This window comes from Halichoerus grypus, chromosome 7 (genome assembly GCF_964656455.1).
Source record: "Halichoerus grypus chromosome 7, mHalGry1.hap1.1, whole genome shotgun sequence".
Classification (NCBI taxonomy): domain Eukaryota; kingdom Metazoa; phylum Chordata; class Mammalia; order Carnivora; family Phocidae; genus Halichoerus; species Halichoerus grypus.
Window position 1 is genome coordinate 67,617,734 of NC_135718.1, and position 20,206 is coordinate 67,637,939.

Consider the following 20,206-nt stretch of genomic DNA (forward strand, 5'->3'; position numbering starts at 1 on the left):
ATGTTGGATCTCCTCAATGACCCTTCATGTATTTCTTCTCAAGGGAAGAATCCGTATGGTCTGAATTATATACAAGCGTAGAATCAGTGGGCCCTGAAACCTGGAAGGGTTTAATTCACTCTGAGGTCCTCCAACTCAGGCTCCCATTCAGTGAAGACTTGCCTTCAGCAACAGATGGTAAATGGATTCTGCAGAATGAGTAATTCCTTCATTTCTGTCTGAATGGTTTGTTTAGAAGCAAACAAAATGATTCCCTCTTCCTATTAAATTTGTTGTGAGAACATCAGGATCATACTGAGTTACTGTCCAAAGCTATGTCTGGGAGGAGGGGACGGAGATTTCACAGTTCAGGCCCCGGATCACGGGGGACCTCGGTAACATTACCTGCCAGACTGTTAATCAGCTATTAATCCAGATTATTAAAACACTAGGTACTTGGCTCAGGAGATTCAATTTTTATCATGTTGAGATAACCATTTTTCAGCGTATTTTCAGTATATTTCCTTTTCCATAGTGACCATTTTTACTGGTGGCGGTTCGGTGACATTAAGTCCGTTCACGTTGTCGGGCATGCGTCCCCACCACCCATCCACCCCCCAGAACTCTTTCATCTTGTAAAATGGAAATTCTGTCCCTATTCAACATTAACTCCCAGTTTCCCCTCCCCCAGCCCCCATTCAGCACCATTCTGCTTTCTGTCTCTAGGAATTTGATTCCTCTAGGGACCTTGTATGAGCAGAACTATGGAACATTTGTCCTTTTGTGATTGGTTTATAACTCAGCATCATGTCTTCCAGATCCATCCACATTGTAGCATGCGTCTGAATTCTTCCTTTGTAAGGCTGAGTTATATTCTGTTGTATGGAATGTAGACCACGTTTTGTTTTTTTCTTCCTCTGTCAATAGACACTTGGGTGGCTTTCAGTTTTTGGCTGTTGTAAATAACGTTGTTTTGTACATCTTAACTTTAAAAATGAAACAATTATCTATCTTTGATATTTAGAAATTTTGAAGTATCTTTTTTTTTTTTTGAGAGAGAGAGAGAGAGAAAGAGATAGCCTGCCCGTCTCTGCACACAAGCAGGGAGGGGCAGAGGAGAGGGAGAGAGAGAATCTCAAGCTGACTTCCTACTGAGTGTGGAGTCGACATGGGCCTCGATCCCACGACCTTGAGATCCTGACCTGGTCCAAAATCATGAGTCAGATGCTTAACCAACTGCACCACCCAGGCACCCCTGAAATATCTTTTAATAGTAGAGAATTGTGGTAACATGTACTAAATACATGTTGTATCATACTTAACTGGTTGGCAGTTTAGGGCAACGCACGTTACCTGAGTCTTTAGGTCGGCCTCTATAAAATAGATGAGACTGCTAATTCTGCTTTGATTTCAGAGATCAAAGATGAGTTGATATGTATGAGTGCCCCTCGTAAAAAAGAGTATATAAATGCTACTAGTTAATACCAGAATAAATTCTGAATGTCCTTGTTTACACTCTGGGTAAGTAGACATTTTATAACCGCGTTTTTCTAGAAACCTCAAACACTTTTAGCATAGACTTGACTATAAGGGGTTATTTGTGGGATTACGAGGTTTGAAGGCATATCTAAATATTTTGCAGGTTCTCTAGACATCCTGTACTCCCGTAGAATGCCAGAGTTTTCTCTTTTCTCCTGTCTTCTCTCTTTGCTTGGCCCTGTCTCTTCCTATAAGGTGTGCGGGCCGTAATGTGGGATAGCATACTTTCTAGCCTGCATGTACATGATTTTTTTCTTTTCTTTTTTTTAGGCTCAGTATAGATAGTCTTTATTGACAGTGCAAAATAATAACAAATCCAGCATGATGGAAAAGGATGTGAGGCATGGCTCCCCTTACCCTTGAGGGCCCTGTAACCAGGCAGGTGGTACCAGGGCATTTGACTTGACTGTGGACGCTTTGGGCCCAGCATACTCCGAAGAACAGGCTCCCAGGCAGGAGGGCAATACCCCAGAAGTGGCATGGGCTATGTCCTACCCTAGGCTACTTGGCCCCCACCCACCACACACCTTGACAGCTCAGCTCAGGGTAGGGGTATTAGGGGACTGGATTAAACCTACCTCTCTCCAAACTTGTGTATCTAGCTACCTTCTGCCTCAGTTTCTTTCCTCCCAGTGATTAGCCAGGTTGGACCACCAGGCCCAGTTGGTAGCCCAGCCTGAACCAATGTGAGACGTTCCTATAACATACCATATTTTAGCCATTGTGTGGGTTGCAGACTCTTGGAGGCTGCTGGGATCACTGGGGGCTGGCCCTAGCCAAAAAGACCCTCTCTAGGGCACAGACATTAATCCAAGATGAATGATAGGCATCGAGGCTACCACCCAAACATCTTATGGATTTGCCATGTCCCAGGATGTATTTATTGATTGTACGCCAGGGACTGCCCAAGATGTGGCCTGAGATGTGGGGGAATTCAGTCCTAGATGAATCTGGGACATTGGCTAGAAATTTCAGCTGGTCTGGTGTTACAGACCCAATCATCTGTTGAGTTTCAGTGTTCCTGATCACACAAAATCACATGCATGAGAGAAGGTCCTCAGCTTCAGCAGTGTCATCTAACCATAGACTTTTAATTGCTTTCTTGGCAAGGTTGGCCGTCCGTGTCCTCCTGTATCATACTGGCCATCCTTGATGGTGGCATTTCTACAAAGTACAAGCGACCCACTGTGGTTCCAGGGTCGGCTGTGTGTGTGTCTACATACGTGTACATTTCCCCGACACCTGCTTGGGGACCTAGAGCAATCTTAATGCCCCCTGGCCCAGGTTTTCTTATCCCGGCATCATTTAGTCTGTTTTGCTAATTCCCAGTCATGCACACAGGCTGTTCCACAATCCTACAATAGCGGTTCCAGGCATCTCTGAGCCCCAGGCTGGGGGTGGGGGAGTGTGGCAGGAGCACGTCACATCAGACGTCTTGGGGAGTCTGGGACAGTAAACAGAGTTAATACGTATTCTGTGCTGCAAGTTTCTTGAAAACATTAAATGACGAGTGTGTTGGACGAGTCTGCCGTGAGTCCATACAGCTCTGGACTTCTCTCCCCTGGTCCGTGTCCCGCGCTGCGATGCCCAAGAGGGGCCTGCAGGGAGACCCGGCTTGGCGGTGGCGTAAGTCACATGCCGTGCCCACAGCCACCGCGAGGCTGTTGGCAGCTGCCCGTGCCCTCGGAGGGTTCACTGTGGACAGCTTAATGGCATTTTGGCCTTCGTTCCTGGCAGGAGGCTTTTTCTTCCCCCATGTTGTGAGGCCGCCAGGCAGGAGTTCCTGGAGTCTCCCTCCATCTGGCTCCGCAGATGGCTTTGCCAACCCAGGCAAGAGGGCTCCGTCCTTCCGTCGGGCCCGGTGCCTGCAGGAAGGGCCAGTTGCTCCCATCACTCCCAGCTTCTTGCTGTTCTAGGGTTCTGAGACGTCTGGCTCTCTTTTCCGTGGCTGGTGCCCCGACGCTGCATGTGTGAATAGTTAGTGAAGAGTCTTTCTTTCCTCTCCCCTAGGAGCCGGGCGCCTGGAGGGCAAGGCCCATGGTTTATCCTAGCTTCTCGTGCCGTCTGTGGTGAAGAGTGGGAGTTCAGTGTGGTGTTTGTTCAGTGAGCGATTGGAAAATGAAGGGTCAAGTTCTGGAAGCAGCTTTAATGCGCTGCAGTTGCAGGCAACGTGCCCATCACTCTGCCTCCGTTTTCTAAATTCTGATTTAGAAATCTGAATTCCTCAAATGGCTCCAAAGGGCACTGGAGCAACTTCCGTGGTTCTCTGCGTACCGTATGCCTGCCGCCGTGCAGAGGGGGACATCCAGGGTTTGTTTTCAACAGTAGGAATCCCGTGAGGTGTAGCTTTACTCACCTGATCGCGCAAATGAGCAGGTGCAGAGAGCTGCAGAGCTTGCTCGTGGTCACACCGCTCTTAAGTTAGACAAGTGTAACTAGCAGGCGGGGCTGCCTCACTCCACAGTGTGTGTGTGTGTGTGTGTGTGTGTGTGTGTTCGCGTACCTAGAAGTATACATATGCACGTACTTACGTATGTGTGTGTACGTATTTAGGAGGTGGGGCATACACATGTATACATGCATGGTATACACACACACACTCCCGGTATATGACACATTTAGGAGGTGTGTGGGGGGGAAATATGCATACACACACATACACACGCACATACATATGTATGTACCGTTGACCCTTGAACAACAGTTTTTTTAACTGTGGAGGCCCACTTACACACAGATCTTTTCCGATAAATAAGGCACAGTGTTATAAATGTATTTTTCTTATGATTCTCTTAACATTTTCTTTAACTCACTGCCTTGTAAGTTAGAATACATATACACAGTATGTGTTAATTGGCTGTTTATTTCCTCTGTAAGGCTTCTGGTCAACAGTAGGCTGTTAGTAGTTAAGTTTTGGGGGACTCCGAAGTTAGACGCAGATTTTCGACTCTGCAGGGGGTTGGTGCCCTTAACCCCCGTGTGGTTCCAGGGTCAGCTGTGTGTGTGTCTACATATGTGTACGTTTCCCCGACACCTCCTGCGTGTGCTGTACACCAGAGGTGCCTCGTTGTGATTCTGGCTTTGACAATAAATGTTGCACGAGCCTTTCCCCCAGGCTACCCTTCTCTGAGGGGCTACGACCCCTTGGCCCTTGCGGTTGGCTCCTATCAGGTGCTCGCCGGGTCCAGTTGCTCCTGCACTCGTTTTCTCAGACAGTTCTGCCTACTCTTGAGCATATCATGTGCCGAGGTGTGTCTGCTGAACTGAAATGCCTAAGCCTGCGTGGTGTATTCCCAGTTTGTCAAGGCAGAGGAAACAGATGCCTTTTTTAGATGACTTAAAAGATTCTTGACACGATCCTCATGGTGTTTTAACAAGTTTTAAGTCCTGGTCAGCCAAACTCTAGGCCAGGAGTAAATGTTAATAAACAATGTAAAGGTGATGGAGGAAAAGCATGGATTTTAAGTGGAACTGTGGGGTCTGTGAGTCTGTGATGGATTATTGTTCCTGCTCTTTTTGTGTGTAATGATTCATGTTCTTCCCGAGAGGCTTCCTCTCTTTGCTCAAGAAGCTATATGATACGGATTCCTTTCCTGGCCCTTTGGAGCAGGTTGGCCTGGGATAGAGGGTTGATGTGTAGTGAGACGTTCCCATAGGAGATTTGGGGACAGTTTATGTATTCCTCTTCGGTCCCTTTGCCAGACAGAAGCATGAGAAGTGGTTGGAGCGAAAAGTCGCCTCCTAAAATTAGCTCTCCTCTTCGTTTCCCCAACGCTTTTTACTGGTTGACGCAGGTACTCTTTGCCCTTCTGGGTGAGCCGTCTGCATTGTGTAAAAGTGCAAAGACAAATTGTCCATCAGAGCAGCTAATTTTAGGTGCTAGTACATTTTAAGGGCTTACAAGACTCGAACCTGTTTCTCTTCTTCCAGAAGAAGCACTTTTCCCACCTGCAAAACAAGCCTGTTTTAAGGTCTGAAAAGGAGAGACCAGACGAAGCCCCTTGAGGGCAGATGTGTCTCTTTTGCTGCCCCCGGAGCTACTGGGGCTGGGCACACGGGGCACCCAGGAACCCCTGGCTGGCAGCTGGGCTTTCCCTGCTGTAAATGCAGGGGCGGAGCGTGCTCAGGGGAGCTTCTGCTCGGGATGGCAACTGCAGCTCCAAAATAAATCAGTAATTTTGGTCTCGAGAGTGAAGTAGTGTCTCTCTGAAATTTTAAGCCCAAATGGATGAATTCCTGTTTTAGAATTCCAGTTTATTTTCTGGAAGAGCTTGTGGCAGATGTGGTTTTATGGGGAAAGTTTATACCCAGTTCAGGGTCTTTGAAGTACTAGTATCTGCAGGAGCGAGGTGGCAATTGCTCGTCAGTTTGACCTAAGGCTGCACGGGCTTCTTGGTTGAAAGGACATGCACTTAGTGAGAGAACTTGGGAGAAGCTTGTAGCTTTTTTTTTTTTAAAGAAAGAGCAAACTAAGTTGCTCGCAGTTTTTCAGGTTGGCATTGATGGAAACGCAGATTCCGCGGGGCAAACAACAAAGAGACACTTGGGTGGTGCAGAGGTTGAAAACGTTGCAGTAACCGTGACAGTGGAGTGCCAGGGGGCTATTCTGGGGGCAGCAGTGATGAGGCTGGGTGGTAGGAGAAGAGCCGAGAATCCTCAGAAGTGGCACGGGGAAGGGTGTTATTTGAGGGCTCCCTCTGTGGGACCAGAAGTGACATTTTGCTTTTTGTAGGTCATACCGAGGCTGAGACCCAGGTCTTCCTGAGGCAGTGCTGGGAATACAGCACTTTGAGGTAAGGGGATCTGACAGCCCTCACCAAGTTTTGGAGAAATTCTCACAGCTTCCACTTCCTCCTCAGCGAGACTGTCCAGAAAAACAGTTGCTAGGAAGAGCTGTATCCAGAGACAGAGGGTTGTGGTCCTTTGTGTTTTAGTAGTCGTCCCTTAGATTTCCAGGAGCCCCACATCCCCTTAATGGGTATTAATAACCGTCATGGACTCTCAGTTTGTGCGTCGTGGGACCTAATGGGGCTTTTACTCTCTCCACCTTGGTTTATCTTGTTCTTGTTCATGGATATGAGTGACCATGCTGCTCTCGTGTGAAGGGGATTATTTTTCATTCAGCAGGAATGGGGTTGAGCATGGAGATAGATGCTCTCCCACAGCTGCCTTCTTTCCCGGGGATGAACATCCACAGCCAGGAGCAGGCTTCTGTCCTCAGCCTCAGGGCTTGAGAAGAAATGCAAGTCGGCCTCCCTCCTGCTGGTTTGGGGCAGATGTGGGTGGATTGCTGGGGCTTGTCTTTATCCCTGGGGCTCTCAAGGATAAGTTGCTGCTTCCAGGAGAGAGATTCTTGCAGGATTTTCTGTGTGGCTCTAAGGAGAGGAGGAGGTGGCTGTAAAAAAGAAAGAAAGGAAGGAAGGAAGAAAGGAAGGGAGGGAGGGAGGAAGGAAAGAAAAGAAAGAAAAGAAAGAAAGAAAACGAAACACCAAAAGCCCCCAAACCCGTAATTATCACGTAGGCACTGTTGCAGTTAAGCCTGATTTTGGCCTCAATTCTGGAACAAGTTAGCTGGTTAGACAGACCCTTTATTAGGCAATGGCTGGTTATTTATCCCTTTCCTTCCCTAGTCATTTACTGGGGGCGAGTTGCTCCTACCTGACCTTGGCTGATATCCATGCAGCCGGTCCTGGAGTGACGCTGTGCTTCCCCAGCAGGATTCCTTACTCAGGGGGTAGGCGCTTGCCCCAGAGAGCCGTGAATTGGCTTTAATTAACTAATAGACTCAACCGACGCTCACTGCGTGCTCACCCTGCAAGGCTCGCACCGTGTTCCTTTTCAGTATATGGCAGCATTCAGGGTACTGCACCCTCAGCTTCTCTGTGTCGTCCCAGGGTGTGGGACGGGGATCCCGGCCCCCCTACGGCCGGTGTCACCCTGGCTCCTTTCCCCAAAGCTTCATGGAACCACTCTCTAAAAAACCCCTGAAATCCTGTCTTCTGGGGAATTGGGCATGGCTGGCTGGGGAATCCCTCTCCTCCTGTGGTATAGTGGGTTGTCAGAACCAGCTGGTAGGCCTCAGAAGGCCGTAGCTGACATTTTCACTTGAGGATCTGGATTCTCAGCCCCCCTGGTGCTCTAGCATCAGAAATGGGAAGCTTTAAAGCCCCTACCTCATTGGATACCTTGAGTCATAAAATAAATGTGATGTGCTGAGCGGGGGTGGGAGGAGAGAACAGGTGGCTGGAGCTGCTTCATGCCCGCCACCCACTTAGGCTCCCCTTTCTTAAAAGGGCTTCAGAAATCCTGGAGTGCATAATTTGCAGCCACGGAGTTCCACCAATGTCCCCTGTCGCTTCAAAATGTAAATGAAACTTGCAGAGCTGGGAGGAAGGAGCCCGCATTCCTGCTCTTTCCCCGGGTCCCGGGAGGTGCGGCAAATGCGCCGCTGAGCAGCAATTGGCCTGTTATTACTGGTCTTTGCTGCTCACGCAGCTAATAAAGGGGCAGAAGGAAGCCTCTATAAAGGCACTTGGGGCTTTGCCAGGCTGAGTCACAGCTGATTTAGGGAAATGCCACACAGGACGCCTTCAGTTCCCCCCTGTTCTAAATGGAGGTTTGCAACTGCATACTCAGAAAATGAATCAGAGTGGGGGGAAAGTGTGCAAGAGAAACTCAGCAGAAATGGAAGTGTGGGAGGGCCACAGAATGGTGCTGTATATAGAGACTCACACCTTCGGTCCTGCTCAGTCTTCACTGAAGGTGTGTCCTGATGCCAGAGGTGAGGGGGGAGGGAAGGAAGTGGGGGACTGAGGTGCAGTAGATCCATTCTGTTAGTTTAGCCAGGCTTTAACCCTGGCTGGCACAGGGTGCCCTAGGCACGGAAACCTCTCTCCACCTTATCAGCCTGGGGCCTGGCAGTGGGGTGGGGTGGCAAAGGCCAGCTGGTGGGAGGCGGCAACCCTTTCAGACTGGAGGGCCTGCATGACATGTCACCTGAGGAGCTTTGAAGAAAGGGTCCCAGGCCCCATTCCAGACCCACTGAGTCAGAATCTGCAGGAGGGTCGGGGAGCCTGGAATGTGTGCAAGTTCCCAGGGGTTCTCATTCTCCACTGGACACCCAGTGCTCAGGGGGCTCACACTGGCCTTGGACCTTGTCCAGTGAGGACCAGAACCTGAGTTCCAGGCCACCCTGGGGTCCTCGTCACACCGTGTCTCATTGATTCCAGAATGCACCGTTTTTCTCTCATGTTTTAACATCTCTAAAATCAGGATGCATCTTACTAGGGACAGTGTTTCATGGTTTAATTGATACCATTTTTCTTCCTAAGTGGTATGTAAAATTAGTGGTGTGACCTGCAGTTGATGGTGGCTCAATTCAATGACCCATGTTGCTCTTGCTTGAGCTCTTGTGGGAGGAATATGCTCCCCAGATGAGGCCCGCCTCATCTATAGCTCACGGTGGTCAGCACGGGGGGCGCGTTGAAGCTTACATAAACGGTGGCATACGACAGTGAGGACTTCTGTCCCTGTTGTCACGGTGTGGCTTTACAGGAGACTAATACCTGTGTTTTACTGTGCTTTGGGGTTCATGTCCCATTGGCTCGTGAGGATGATTATCCCCATTTTACACTTTGGGGCACTGGCCCCCAGGGAGTGGCTGAGCAGCTTGGTCAGGATGGACGGTTAGTAAGTGACAGAGGAGCTTTGTCCGACACCACGTCCAGTACCCCGTGTGCCTGTCCGCGGGCCCACTGTCTTCCCAGCCTGTCCCGCTCCCCTCTGTTTACCGCCCTTCCCCTGACCCCGATAGCGGTCGGGTGAACGCAGTAGAGATGATTCATTCTTTTAGTCCAGTCTTCGAACCTGACTTCTCAGTAGCCAGTGTTGTGCAATAGTTGTACATTAACCACTTGGAGACTCCAGGAAGGAGGGCACGCAGGCTCTTTTGGCTTAGGGCTGCACGCTGGAGAATTGCCAGGCATTGTCTGCTCTGTGTCCTGGACTTCGAGTGATCACAGAGTTCTTCGCACGGATGAGCCACGGATCTCCGCAGCAAGTTTGTTCCTCTGTGTGAGCTTGGTCATGCCTGTCGGGAGGGTGTTCCGTCGCCCCACGGATTTCAGCATAAGGAGTGGCAGCGGGGGGAGATAATGACTGAGTGCCTGCTGCCAGGAGCTGGTGCATCCTTGTGGCCCGGGGGCGGGTCCCCGGGCACCTGGGGCTCCGTGTCGCTGCAGATGCTGAAGCCATTGGCGATTTGGCCTGCTGTCTGGAGACCAGGTTGCTAAGGTTGTGACCTCAGTGCTGCTGTTTGTGTTTCGCTTTAGTCCCTGTTCCTTTTACTTTACATCGAAGGCTTTGGGGGTTGAGGTGGGAACCGGATGATGTAACAGTAACGAGTGAGGATCGAGTACTTACTGTAGGCCAGGCATTGGTGAGAGTGCGTTTGGTGATACTCCTTCCTCATCAGCCCTCATTTAGACAGTCCCTCTTAGCAGGTTGGCCATGTGCTGGTGTCGCGGGCCGTCCTGGGGTGCTCGCTCCGCTGCCCCAGTGTGGTGATTAACACGCTCCCTTTCACTTGCACAAGCGTTCATCCAGTTCACGTGCGTCATCTCATTTAATCCTTGTAACAACACCACACAAAAGGCAGTATTATGTTCCCCCCATTTTCGGTGATAAACGGAGGCCCCGCATTTGTGAGACTTGCCAGTGGGCACATGGCAGCAATGCGGGGGTCGCCGTTTGGATCCAGAAGGGCCGAGCCCCGAACCGGGTGCTCAGGATTGAACAAAAAGAAGCCGGTTCCGGAAGCTAGACGTCAGTGCCCGGAAGGCTGGGCTCTGCAGGCAGTCTCGTTGGAAGGTTGCGTCCCAGCAGCAGAATGGGTGCTCTGGGGGTACACATCGTGGTGAGGGGCCTTGCCGAGGCGGAGATGGGGGGGTGGCTGGTAAACGCAGGCCCTCACCTTCTCGTTCGGAGGGGGGTGTCAGCCCACCATTCTGTGGCCCTTCTCACAGACTCTGTGTGTGTGTGTGTGTGTGTGTGTGTGTGTGTGTGTGTGTTTTAAGCTGTTGATTAAACAAAAGAGAATTAGGGAGATCTTCTAACTTCCAAATAGAGTTTCTATGATTAAAAGTAGTTTACATATTGCTGCTAGAGCCGGAATTTCAGAGGGTGGTTTATATGAGTAATTAAGACAAAAAATTTTTCTAGGAGATGTTCATGAGACTTGAGATGTTAAAAGTCCAAGTGATGGGGCGCCTGGGTGGCTCAGTTAGTTAAGTGACTGCCTTCAGCTCAGGTCATGATCCTGGAGTCCCGGGATCGAGTCCTGCATCGGGCTCCCTGCTCAGCAGGGGGGTCTGCTTCTCCCTCTGACCCTCCCCCCTCTCATGTGCTCTCTCTCTCTCTCATTCTCTCTCTCAAATAAATAAAATCTTAAAAAATAAAAGTCCAAGTGAAAGTTCAGGGGAGGGAGAAGCAGAGCCTGTGCAGTCCTCCAGGGAGCCGTGGTGGGGATGAGGCTGCCTCTTGAGGGCGGTCGCGTTGTGCGCCCAGATTCCTGGACTCGGCGGCCTTGGGCAGGGCGTGCACCCCCCTTCTTTGGGCAGGTGCGGACAGGTGGATGCTAGCGGTGCGTGAGAGGTGTTGCTGAGAGCTGCTTAGGTCAGGCCCAGGGTGCGGGGCTGGGCTACACCCAGCAGGGGAAGACAAGCTCACCGCCACGTGGAGTTGTTGAGCCCACTGAGCTGATTTCACACCCCACTGCTGGCCTCCCCTGGCAGTTGGAAGGCACTCCCCTAAGATCGGTGTCTCCCTGAGGGAAGTGGCTGCCACAGTCCTGTGAAGGGGATCTGGTTGCTTCGGGCGGCTTTCTCAGGGGTGATTGGGAGTAGTGGGTGAGCCCACCCAGGTGGTCTTGCTGCAGGCACGAGGGAGCGGGGAGAGGAGCAGGCCGGCGACCTGCTGCAGCAGTGGGCATGGGGCCAGGCTCCCCGTGGCGTGTGGCAGGGAGCCACCAGCGGTCAGCAGGAGGAGGGCCGCCAGCCCTGCCAGGTGCACGGGCTTCGTGGTCAGTCTCTCTGGGACATCTGTCTGCGTCTGGAGCCACCAGTGCCTCAGGGCCACCAGGGGTTGCTCCTGGCTTCTCTGGCCCACCTGGGGCTGACTCGCATGTACCTCTTGTGGCTCGATTACTGTTTAGGTCACGACTCCGCCTGCAACGTTATGAAATTGCTGCATCTATAAAGTTTAGACCTACTGACGTTTAGAGACGGGTGAAATGGGGCAGGCGGAAGCCGCTCAGGTTGGACATGAAAGGGTTAACAGCAGAACTATAAATGGGCCCTGCTTATTAAAAGATAGCTCTTGGGGCGCCTGGGTGGCTCACTCGGTTCAGCGTCCGACTCTTGGTTTCGGCTCAGGTCATGATCTCAGGGTCGTGGGATCGAGCCCTGCGTCGGGCTCTGTGCTCAGCGTGGACTCTGCTTGTCCCTCTCCCTCTGTTCCTCCCCCCACTCTCTCTCTCTCTCTATCCCTAAAATAATTTTTTTTAAATCATAAAAGAAAAAAGAGGTAGCTCTTTCCTTTTAGAGATGTGCATTTGAGTGGCAGATCATTCATCAGGATTCATCAGAAAACCAACCAGTGTTTATTCAGTGATTGTCCTGGGCTCTGTGGGATGCAAGAGAAGTGTAACATATGCCCAGACCATGCTCACCCATAAGGAACAGGAGTGACCCTGCTACGTGTAAGCCAGAGGCTTGTTCTGTGGAAGGGCTGATGCCAGGGCAGCCCTTGTTCAGGCTCAGAGTCTCTGGGGGCCGGGGACAGGCATCAGCAGCCAAGGTCAAGAACCACTCTTCTCAAATAAATCGCCCCTTTGCTGCACCAGAGCCTCTTTCCTGTATCTCTTACAACACTTGGTTACTTTCTCCCTGGCACCGTTGTTTACCTGTTTATTTTCCACCCCCGGGAATTTGTAAGGCAAGGAGGACTAGAATTACACCCTGGGCCTTGAAGAAGAGCATGTGGGCCTGGGCAGCCGGGGGCAGGGAGCCCCAAATGATCCTTCCAGGTTCACACCCCCTTGTGGCCCCCTCCCGGTCACTGCTACCATCACACCGGCCTGGGGATGGGAGAGCTGCCCTTGAATTCTCTTGCCCAGACATGAGCACACATCTCTTGCTTCAAGTTCTTGTAACACAGCCGGGTCCCATCTGGGCATTTTGGCAGAGGGCTTCGCAGCTAGAGTGCTGGTAACCAGTTTAACTAGATCTGACCACCTTCTTGCAGTTGGGGGCTGGCTTGGGTGCCCTGCCTTCTCCCACCTTCTTCCATGGGGCGGCAGCCATCTTGCTCACAAGTGGACTTAGAGTCTGACCTGCTTTGCTTGGTTTCCCTACTTATGAAGGGACAGAAATACGAACATCATCTGCTGTGAGGCCTGCAAAGGCTTATTAGCTCAGTGCTGGTGCTGACCAAGCACAGTGAATGTGAGCTGTTTTTCTGGACACCACCCACCTCGCCCCACCCAGACCCCCAGAGTCCTAGAGCACAGAGAGCCCAAGGAGAAGCGGGAGGACCCTGGCCATCTATATCCTGTTCACTTCTTGTTTTTCTGTCAGAAGACCTTGCTTCCCCAGATGACCATTACCCACTCGCCCATAGGACGGGAGGAGCCTAGCAGCAGTGCCAGAATTGGGCATTTGGGTTCCAGAGGTCTTGAGGGAGGCTGCAGACCGGAGTGATTTTAGGAAGCGGGCCTGACACTGGTGCCCGGGTGACCTGGGCAGGAGGACTGGGGGCACAGGGTCAGCCCTGGGATGCAGGGTGGTGGGATGGGGTATGCTTAGGGAAAAGCCTTCAGGCAAGCAGGCGGTGAGCCCCCAAGTCAGAGGGCCAAAAAGTCCATTTCACGAGTGTGCTGATCATTTACCTCACTTTGGACATGGGTTAGCAATCGGTCCGGGTCTGTTTCTGTTTCTGTCGTGGAATCAGAGGTGGAGAACCACCTGAGCAGTCTGTGCCCCGTGTGCCTGTGACCTCACCCTCTGGTAGGCACTGGGGTGATGGTCTCTCCTGCCCAGAGTGCTAGCACGAGCAACTGGTGAGAGCCACCTCAGGACCCTGACCACCCACTGGGGGGGTCCCTCTGGTCCTCTCAGTCTGGCCTGTAGCTCATTTGTTAGATGCTATGGTGGTTGTTTTGTTTTGTTTTTTAAGATTTTTATTTATTAGAGGGAGAGAATGAGTGATGGGGGAGAGAGAGAGAGAGAGAAGCAGACTCCCTGCTGAGCGGGGAGCCCGATGCGGGTCTCATTCCCAGGACCCTGGGATCACGACCTGAGCCAAAGGCAGATGCTTAATGACTGAGCCACCCAGGCGCCCCGCTATGGTGGTTTTTAAGTTCTGTGCCTCCTTCACCCTCCCCTTTGTGTTTTTCCTGTGTGGTAGGGACATTTTAAGGGAAGAAAGGATCTCTGTCTCTGCCCTGTGCATGCTCTGAGGATGGAACACAGAATATTCTGGCTGTTCTTGTCTGAGTCACTGGGCTGTCACGAACTGCAGGGGCCAGGCTCTCCACTAGCATCACACAGGGTCAGGACTTAGAGTGACCCCAGGATGGCTCATTCGGGTCTGTCCCCAGCCCTGTTATTTGGGGGGTGTTTGACTTCTGCCCTCAGTTTCTCCTCTTACACCATGGGGATGACCAGAGGCTTGTGGGAGGACTGAATGAGTGAGTGTAACGGGTGTTGGACACGGTAATAATGTAATAAACTGCTCACGCCGGTGCTGTTCTTTATTTATGTGGTTTCTGGACGTCTCTGCCTACGCCCTGGGGGTCCCTCGCAGCTGTGCTTTTCTGTTTCTGTTTTATTTTGTTTTGTTCGTCTCCAGGATTTTTCTAGGGACTCTTCCGGTTTGAGACCGGGAACGCAGATGCATTGAGTTTGAGGTCAGAGGGGTTTGGACCTGCGCCTGGCCTTCTTGCAGAAATGGAGAGGCTGCGGTGTATACTGTTCTTTGGGCAGGTTACTGGCGCGACCGTAGGGCCTCAGAGGAAATTCATGCTCTTCTCTTTAATAGAGGAGGCCCCGCTGCCAGCAGAAGCTGATCGGGGATGAGTTGACAGTGTCATGAGAATGTGTGTGGGGGGTGGGTGTGTATTTGTATGTAGGTGTATAAGCACCTATGTATGTACACATGTTCGTGTGTGTGTGTGTGTGTGTGTGTGTTTGCATGTTCCACAGTGAGGCTTCCCCACTCAGTTCTCACCGATGATGCTTTTGGGGTCCTCAAGACTGTCCCGAGAAAGCAGGACAGGGACCCAGGTAGGCTTTCTCTAGCCAACTGAAATCATCAGGGATTGTTTTAAAGTTTTAACTTCTTATTTCCTTTTAAAGCCCAGAGCCAGCCCTTGAATGGAACCAAGTTTGCTGTTGTGCTGCTCACTGTGATTAGTTTGTTGCATTAAATTAATTGTCAGGTTGCCTGGAACCAAAGCTTCCTAAAATGAAAACTGTTTCACTCTGGAATGTCTTACGAGGAAGAGAAAAGTATCATGAATGCAGAGTCTAGAGCTAAGGACCTGAAATTTGGGTGCAAACCCTTCTTACTCTTTTCTGGTATTGGATTCACCTGCCAGCCACCTGTTTTTGTTGTTCTTTGATTTTTAATGAACACCCTTTTAAAAGGTCCTCTTGGTTACAAGCAAAAGCAGCCTGGCTGGGGCGGAGAAGGGGATTTGTTGTGGGGAGGTGAGGGTGTGTCACGTGACTGAGAGTAGGCAGGCTGCCTGGCCTCACAAGGCCAGGTGGGAGAGGACGCGGACGCAGCCCAGAGCACGGCCTGGGTCATGGCTTAGACCGCAGCAGCCCCCGCCCCCACCCCCCCAGGTCGCTGCTCCCTCCTCTCTCTGTACAGGGCTTTTCTCTGCCTTGGGAATCCTATGTCTGCTCGCCTTGGATTTGGCCTCCCAGCCTCGTCGGAGCCGGCCCCTCCCTGGAGGAACCGACCCCTCCCTGGAGGAACCAAATGGCTTAGCTGAGCATGGGTGCCCGCTCCTGGTGCATCTGGAGGGGGCATGGCGCGGCCTGTGTGCCTGGGCCAGGGCACTGCTTAAAGAAAGGAGGTGCTGGGAGTACCTGCCTTCAAAGCAGGTGTCTGAAGCGCGTAGGTTGCTTCTGGTGTCCAGGAGTCCAAAGGATCTGAAAGCACTTTGTTTCCAGCTCTGCTGGAGACGGTCCATGGCCTGAGCTGACAGGGGGCAGGCAGAGAGGGGGCAAGGAGGTGGCTGTGGTCTGTCTGGAGGCCCAGGGCTAGCCACTCTGCCCACGCCGGCTTGTTGTTGGTCCTCTCCCAGGTGATTCAGTGTAAGCCTTCCCTCTGGTGAGCGGTGTGAGGGTGGTGCAGGGGGACGAGGGAGGGGTGGGCAGGGAGAGAGGAAGCGGTGGGGGTTCCCGCACTGCAGATGAGCTGCCGTGGCTTGCCCAGGGAGCAGGTAGCACTCGGAGGCCTGGGTCTGGCCCTCAGCCACGACAAAAGCAGACCGCGAGCAAGCATCTTTCCCAGTAAAGCACGGCGTCTTCACGCACTTACAAGATGCCCAGCGTCCTCGCGTTCTGTCCTGCCACCAAGGCCTCCCCGATGACTGTGGGAGCGGGCGAGGGCCGCTGGGGAGACTGTAGGAATGTCCCGGGCGCCCTCCTGCCTGCCCGTCCATGCACATCTCGGTGCGGCTTCCTTCCCTTGCTGTCTGGCCTGCTGGGGTGCTTGACACCCACATTGCGGCTTCCTTCCCTTGCTGTCTGGCCTGCTGGGGTGCTTGACACCCACATGGCCTGGGCAGCAGCTGGACCTAAGGACCAGACAGTCCGTGCTTGTCTGTGCGGGGTTTTGACTCTCTTCTGCGGGAAGCTGCCTGCAAGATCGCCATGCATCGAGCACCGCGTGTGGGTGGCGGGGGTGAGCCCTGGAGCCGAGACCGTCGGAACGGTCTGGGCCAGTCCGCGCGGATGGCACCCGGACCTCTGCTCGGGGCTGCATCAGTCCAGCTCGGAGAGGCGGGGGCCCTGGAGAAAGGGTGAGCCTTGTGCTCATCTCGTAGACCCCAGCCTTCCTCGGACCCACTCCCTCTCTCTTCTCTTCTCTCCTCCTTCCTTCACAGCCCCGTTTGCCTGGCATTTGTGTCTGGTCTCTACCTGGAGCCGAAGGGCGCAGCTGCCCTCCCCGGGAGGCTGTCCCCGAGCACCGGCCTGGGGAAGGGACTGCGGGAGAGGTGGAACAGCCAAAGACCATCCTGGGGCGAGAGTTGACCAACAGGAGATGCCAGTGGGGTGTCCCATAGGGCGTGCCGAGGGGTTGGAGGGCTCAGCCCGCTGCCGCGTGGGGTTTAGGAGCTGCCAGTGGGTTATGGTGGATGGTGCGCAGCGGGACTCCCCAGCGCAGCGGGCACGTGGGAGTTCAGACACTCGTCTCGTTGCCTTCAGAGCCCAGCGAGGGATGTCAGCTTGTTGGCGCCCGATGAGATAAAAGGTCATGCTCTCTGTGATGGTGCTTTCAGGGGAAGGGGTCACTGGTGCTCCTGGGCTTGCAGTCGGAGCGCTGATTTGGGAGGTGGGGGGACCCCCCCTTCCCTGTGCCGCTGTGACGTGTCGCTATGGGGAGCGCAAGTCGCTGGTTCTTTTTTGTGGCCTCGGGTCAACGTGGGCTGTGTCTCCGACGTACAGGGTGACGCAGTGGGATGTGGGACTTGAACTCTGCCGCGCTTGATGTGACGAAGGGAAAGTCCTTCTGTGACAAGCCTCAGGCGTCAGAATCGCATGGGAAGGGAAGGCAGTTTGGACAGGGATTTCCTCTCAGTTGGGAGCTGGCTTCAGGCGGGGATGGAGCTTCCTGCCCGCCGAACGGCGAGCCGAGTGACCTGGGCTTTTGGGAACTGGGCCACCGTGATCCCTTCCTGACCACACTGAATATCTTCAGTTTAGCTTCCTGGTGATTTCACACCTCATTCTAGTCATCATTCCTGCCCTTTCTCCGCTGTCACCTGGTGGCTTCAGACTGTTATTTGTGAAGGAGTTTTCTCAGGTGGCTCTTAGGGAAATTCAGGAAGACACTTGAGGTTAATAAATTGACAGACGTTTTTCCTTGCTATTACCTCTTTATCTTTGAAAGATTTATTTTTAGGTGGCAGTGAGGAAAGAGGGATGTCTTAGCGAGAGGAGGGTGATTGGCCGTCAGTAGGCCCCAGAATGACCTGAACGCTGGAATTAGGGCTGGGCCGACCAGGTGGGTAGCAGGCTCCAGTGACCTGGTGAGTCCTGATCTGACAGCGAGCTGGCTTGTTGGGATGGGAATGGTGCAGTGGGCCCAGGGAACGTGCCGTCAACTCACCTTGGCATCTAGAGTGTTGGATTGGTCCCTTGATCTTTGCAATAAACATGTGGTGACGCATTAATAACAACGGGATGCACGGCCGTGTGTTGTTTCGCCATTTCCAGCGTGCAGGCCTTACATCGAGGAGGGAGGTTTGTCATGCGTAGTGACCAGGACTGTTGCTGTGCCTTCCAGGTGGTCCCCCCCCCATTTTAGTCCCCTTCGGGGCCACTATCTGCAGAGGCATCAGAGACCTGTAGTGTTTGAACCATGAGTGATGGGGCCGGGCTCCCCGTCAGAGTCCTGGGTTGATGGCTGGGAGGAAAGGCCGTGCATGACCAGGCTTTTCCCCAGCTCGTTCGGGTCTCAGCTTTCCCCCACTTCTGCCCCGCAAGGACTGTGTGTGGCTCAGTCAGGCTGTGACCACAAAACCCCACACATGGGGCAAACAGCAGGTATTAACTTCTCACAGTCCTGGAGGCTGGAGGGCTGAGGTCAGGGTGCCAGCACGGTCCGGCTCTGGGGAGAGCCGTCTCTCAGGTCCCTTTCTTCTGTGTCCTCCCCTGGTGGAAGGGACCAGGAGGGGGGTCCCTTCTGTGGGACTACCCCCACACAGGACCCAGTCACCTCCCCGTGCCCTGCCTCCTAACACCATCGTATTGGGCGTTAGCATTTAAACACAAATTTGGGGGCGACACAGACGTTTGGACTGTGGCCTCCTGGTGGGCATCTTGTTGCTTGTGTGGCTCCTCCTCTCCTCACCTCAGAGCCTCCGCTCGTGCCATCTTAGTGGCAACGCCATCCCAACCTGTGTCCTTACCCTGCAGGGCTTGATTTGGAGCTCACCTCCTCTGGGAGGCCCTTGCTCTTAGCCCAGCCTGATTAAAAAAATCCTGTGGAGAAGTGCAAATATACATAAGTAGACAGAATATTATTATGACCTCCACATACTGTTCCCCTGCTCCAGCCGCCATCAGCCTAGGCGCGACCTTGACCCATCCGCGTGCCCTCTCAGGCAGGCCCCAGAAACCATTGTTCTCATCAGTCAATATTTTAGTATGTATCTCTAAAACATAGGGCTCTTAAAATAACTCATACTACCATAAATCATACCTTTGGAAATTAGCACATTTATTAAATCATCAGATATTCAATGGTTCAGATTTCCTGTTGGTTCATAAATGTCACAAATTTATCTTACAGGTTTTTTTTCTTGACTCAGACTTAGATAAAGTCACCCTGATGATTCATTTGCCTTTCAGCCTTTTTAAATCACTCTCTCTCTCTCTCTTTTTTTTTTTTTTAATCTCTCTTGTGGTTTGGTTTTGTTTTCTTGGTTTGTTTTTGCAGTTCATTTGTTCAGGGAACCGGCTGTTTGCCCTACACTTTTCCACAGTCTGCATGTTGCTGGTTGCATTCCCGTGGTGTAGGTGAGCAAGCACCTTTGTGCTCTTTATTTCCTGCAGATTGGAATTTGGATCTCAAAGTATGATCAGATTCAGGTTTGATTTTAATGTTGGGGGAGGGTGAGCAAGATAACGTTCATCATACGTGGAGGGGGGTTCATCATACGTGGGGTCACGCTGTTCAGTGAGTGTCCCACGGTGCCTACTGGGTGTCTGTCCTTGATGTTAGCAGCTGCGGATGACAGCATCGTGGCATTTTCATCCTGGAAACCATTTTTAATTTCCTTGCTAGAATACTTTTAGAAAGGAAAACTCTTCCTCATCCCCTGTCGGCTTTACCTTGTGGTGCTGCCCATACGGGAAAGACTGCACACAGCTTGATTCTTTCTCTTTTATTTATTGGTTTTCAGTCAGCTGTGCCCAAATAGAGTGTTTAGTTGGTTAGATTTGGTTTTGTATCATTATGAACTCATGGATTTAAATACGTGTTTCAATTTATTATAGTTTTTATCCTGTTTAACGTTCACATTATCCCCGCCTTGGTCAGTGAGCCCTTCTCTAGGTGGCTCCTAGGTCCTTCTGGTGTGATCTGGTCGCCTTTGATCACTCTCTTGCTATCTGGTATGGAAAGATTTCTGCGGTCACATTGTGCATTTTTTTGCCCCAGACCTGGAATCAGCCGTTTTCCCAGAGAGCCTTGGTTCCTTTTATTAGGAAGTGGTGTTTGTAGCCACTCTCCGGGCCCTGGGGTAGCTGGCTTCTCATGCCCCTTCCCTACGCTTTCTAATACCTGGCTGACAATTCTGCAGCTACTGCCACCATAGGCTGGAATTACCTGTTACCCCATGACTCCTCCCATTACCTAGCGTATAAGTGTCCCAGGGTCAGTATCTGGCTCG

General features: G+C 52.1%; 1 protein-coding gene across 1 annotated transcript in view; it reads left to right on the forward strand.

Annotated features, from left to right (window-relative positions):
- The window catches only part of GALNT2 (polypeptide N-acetylgalactosaminyltransferase 2), a 184,008-nt gene that overhangs the window by 26,335 nt on the left and 137,467 nt on the right, over positions 1–20,206 (forward strand). The gene's annotated exons all lie outside the window — the stretch shown is intronic.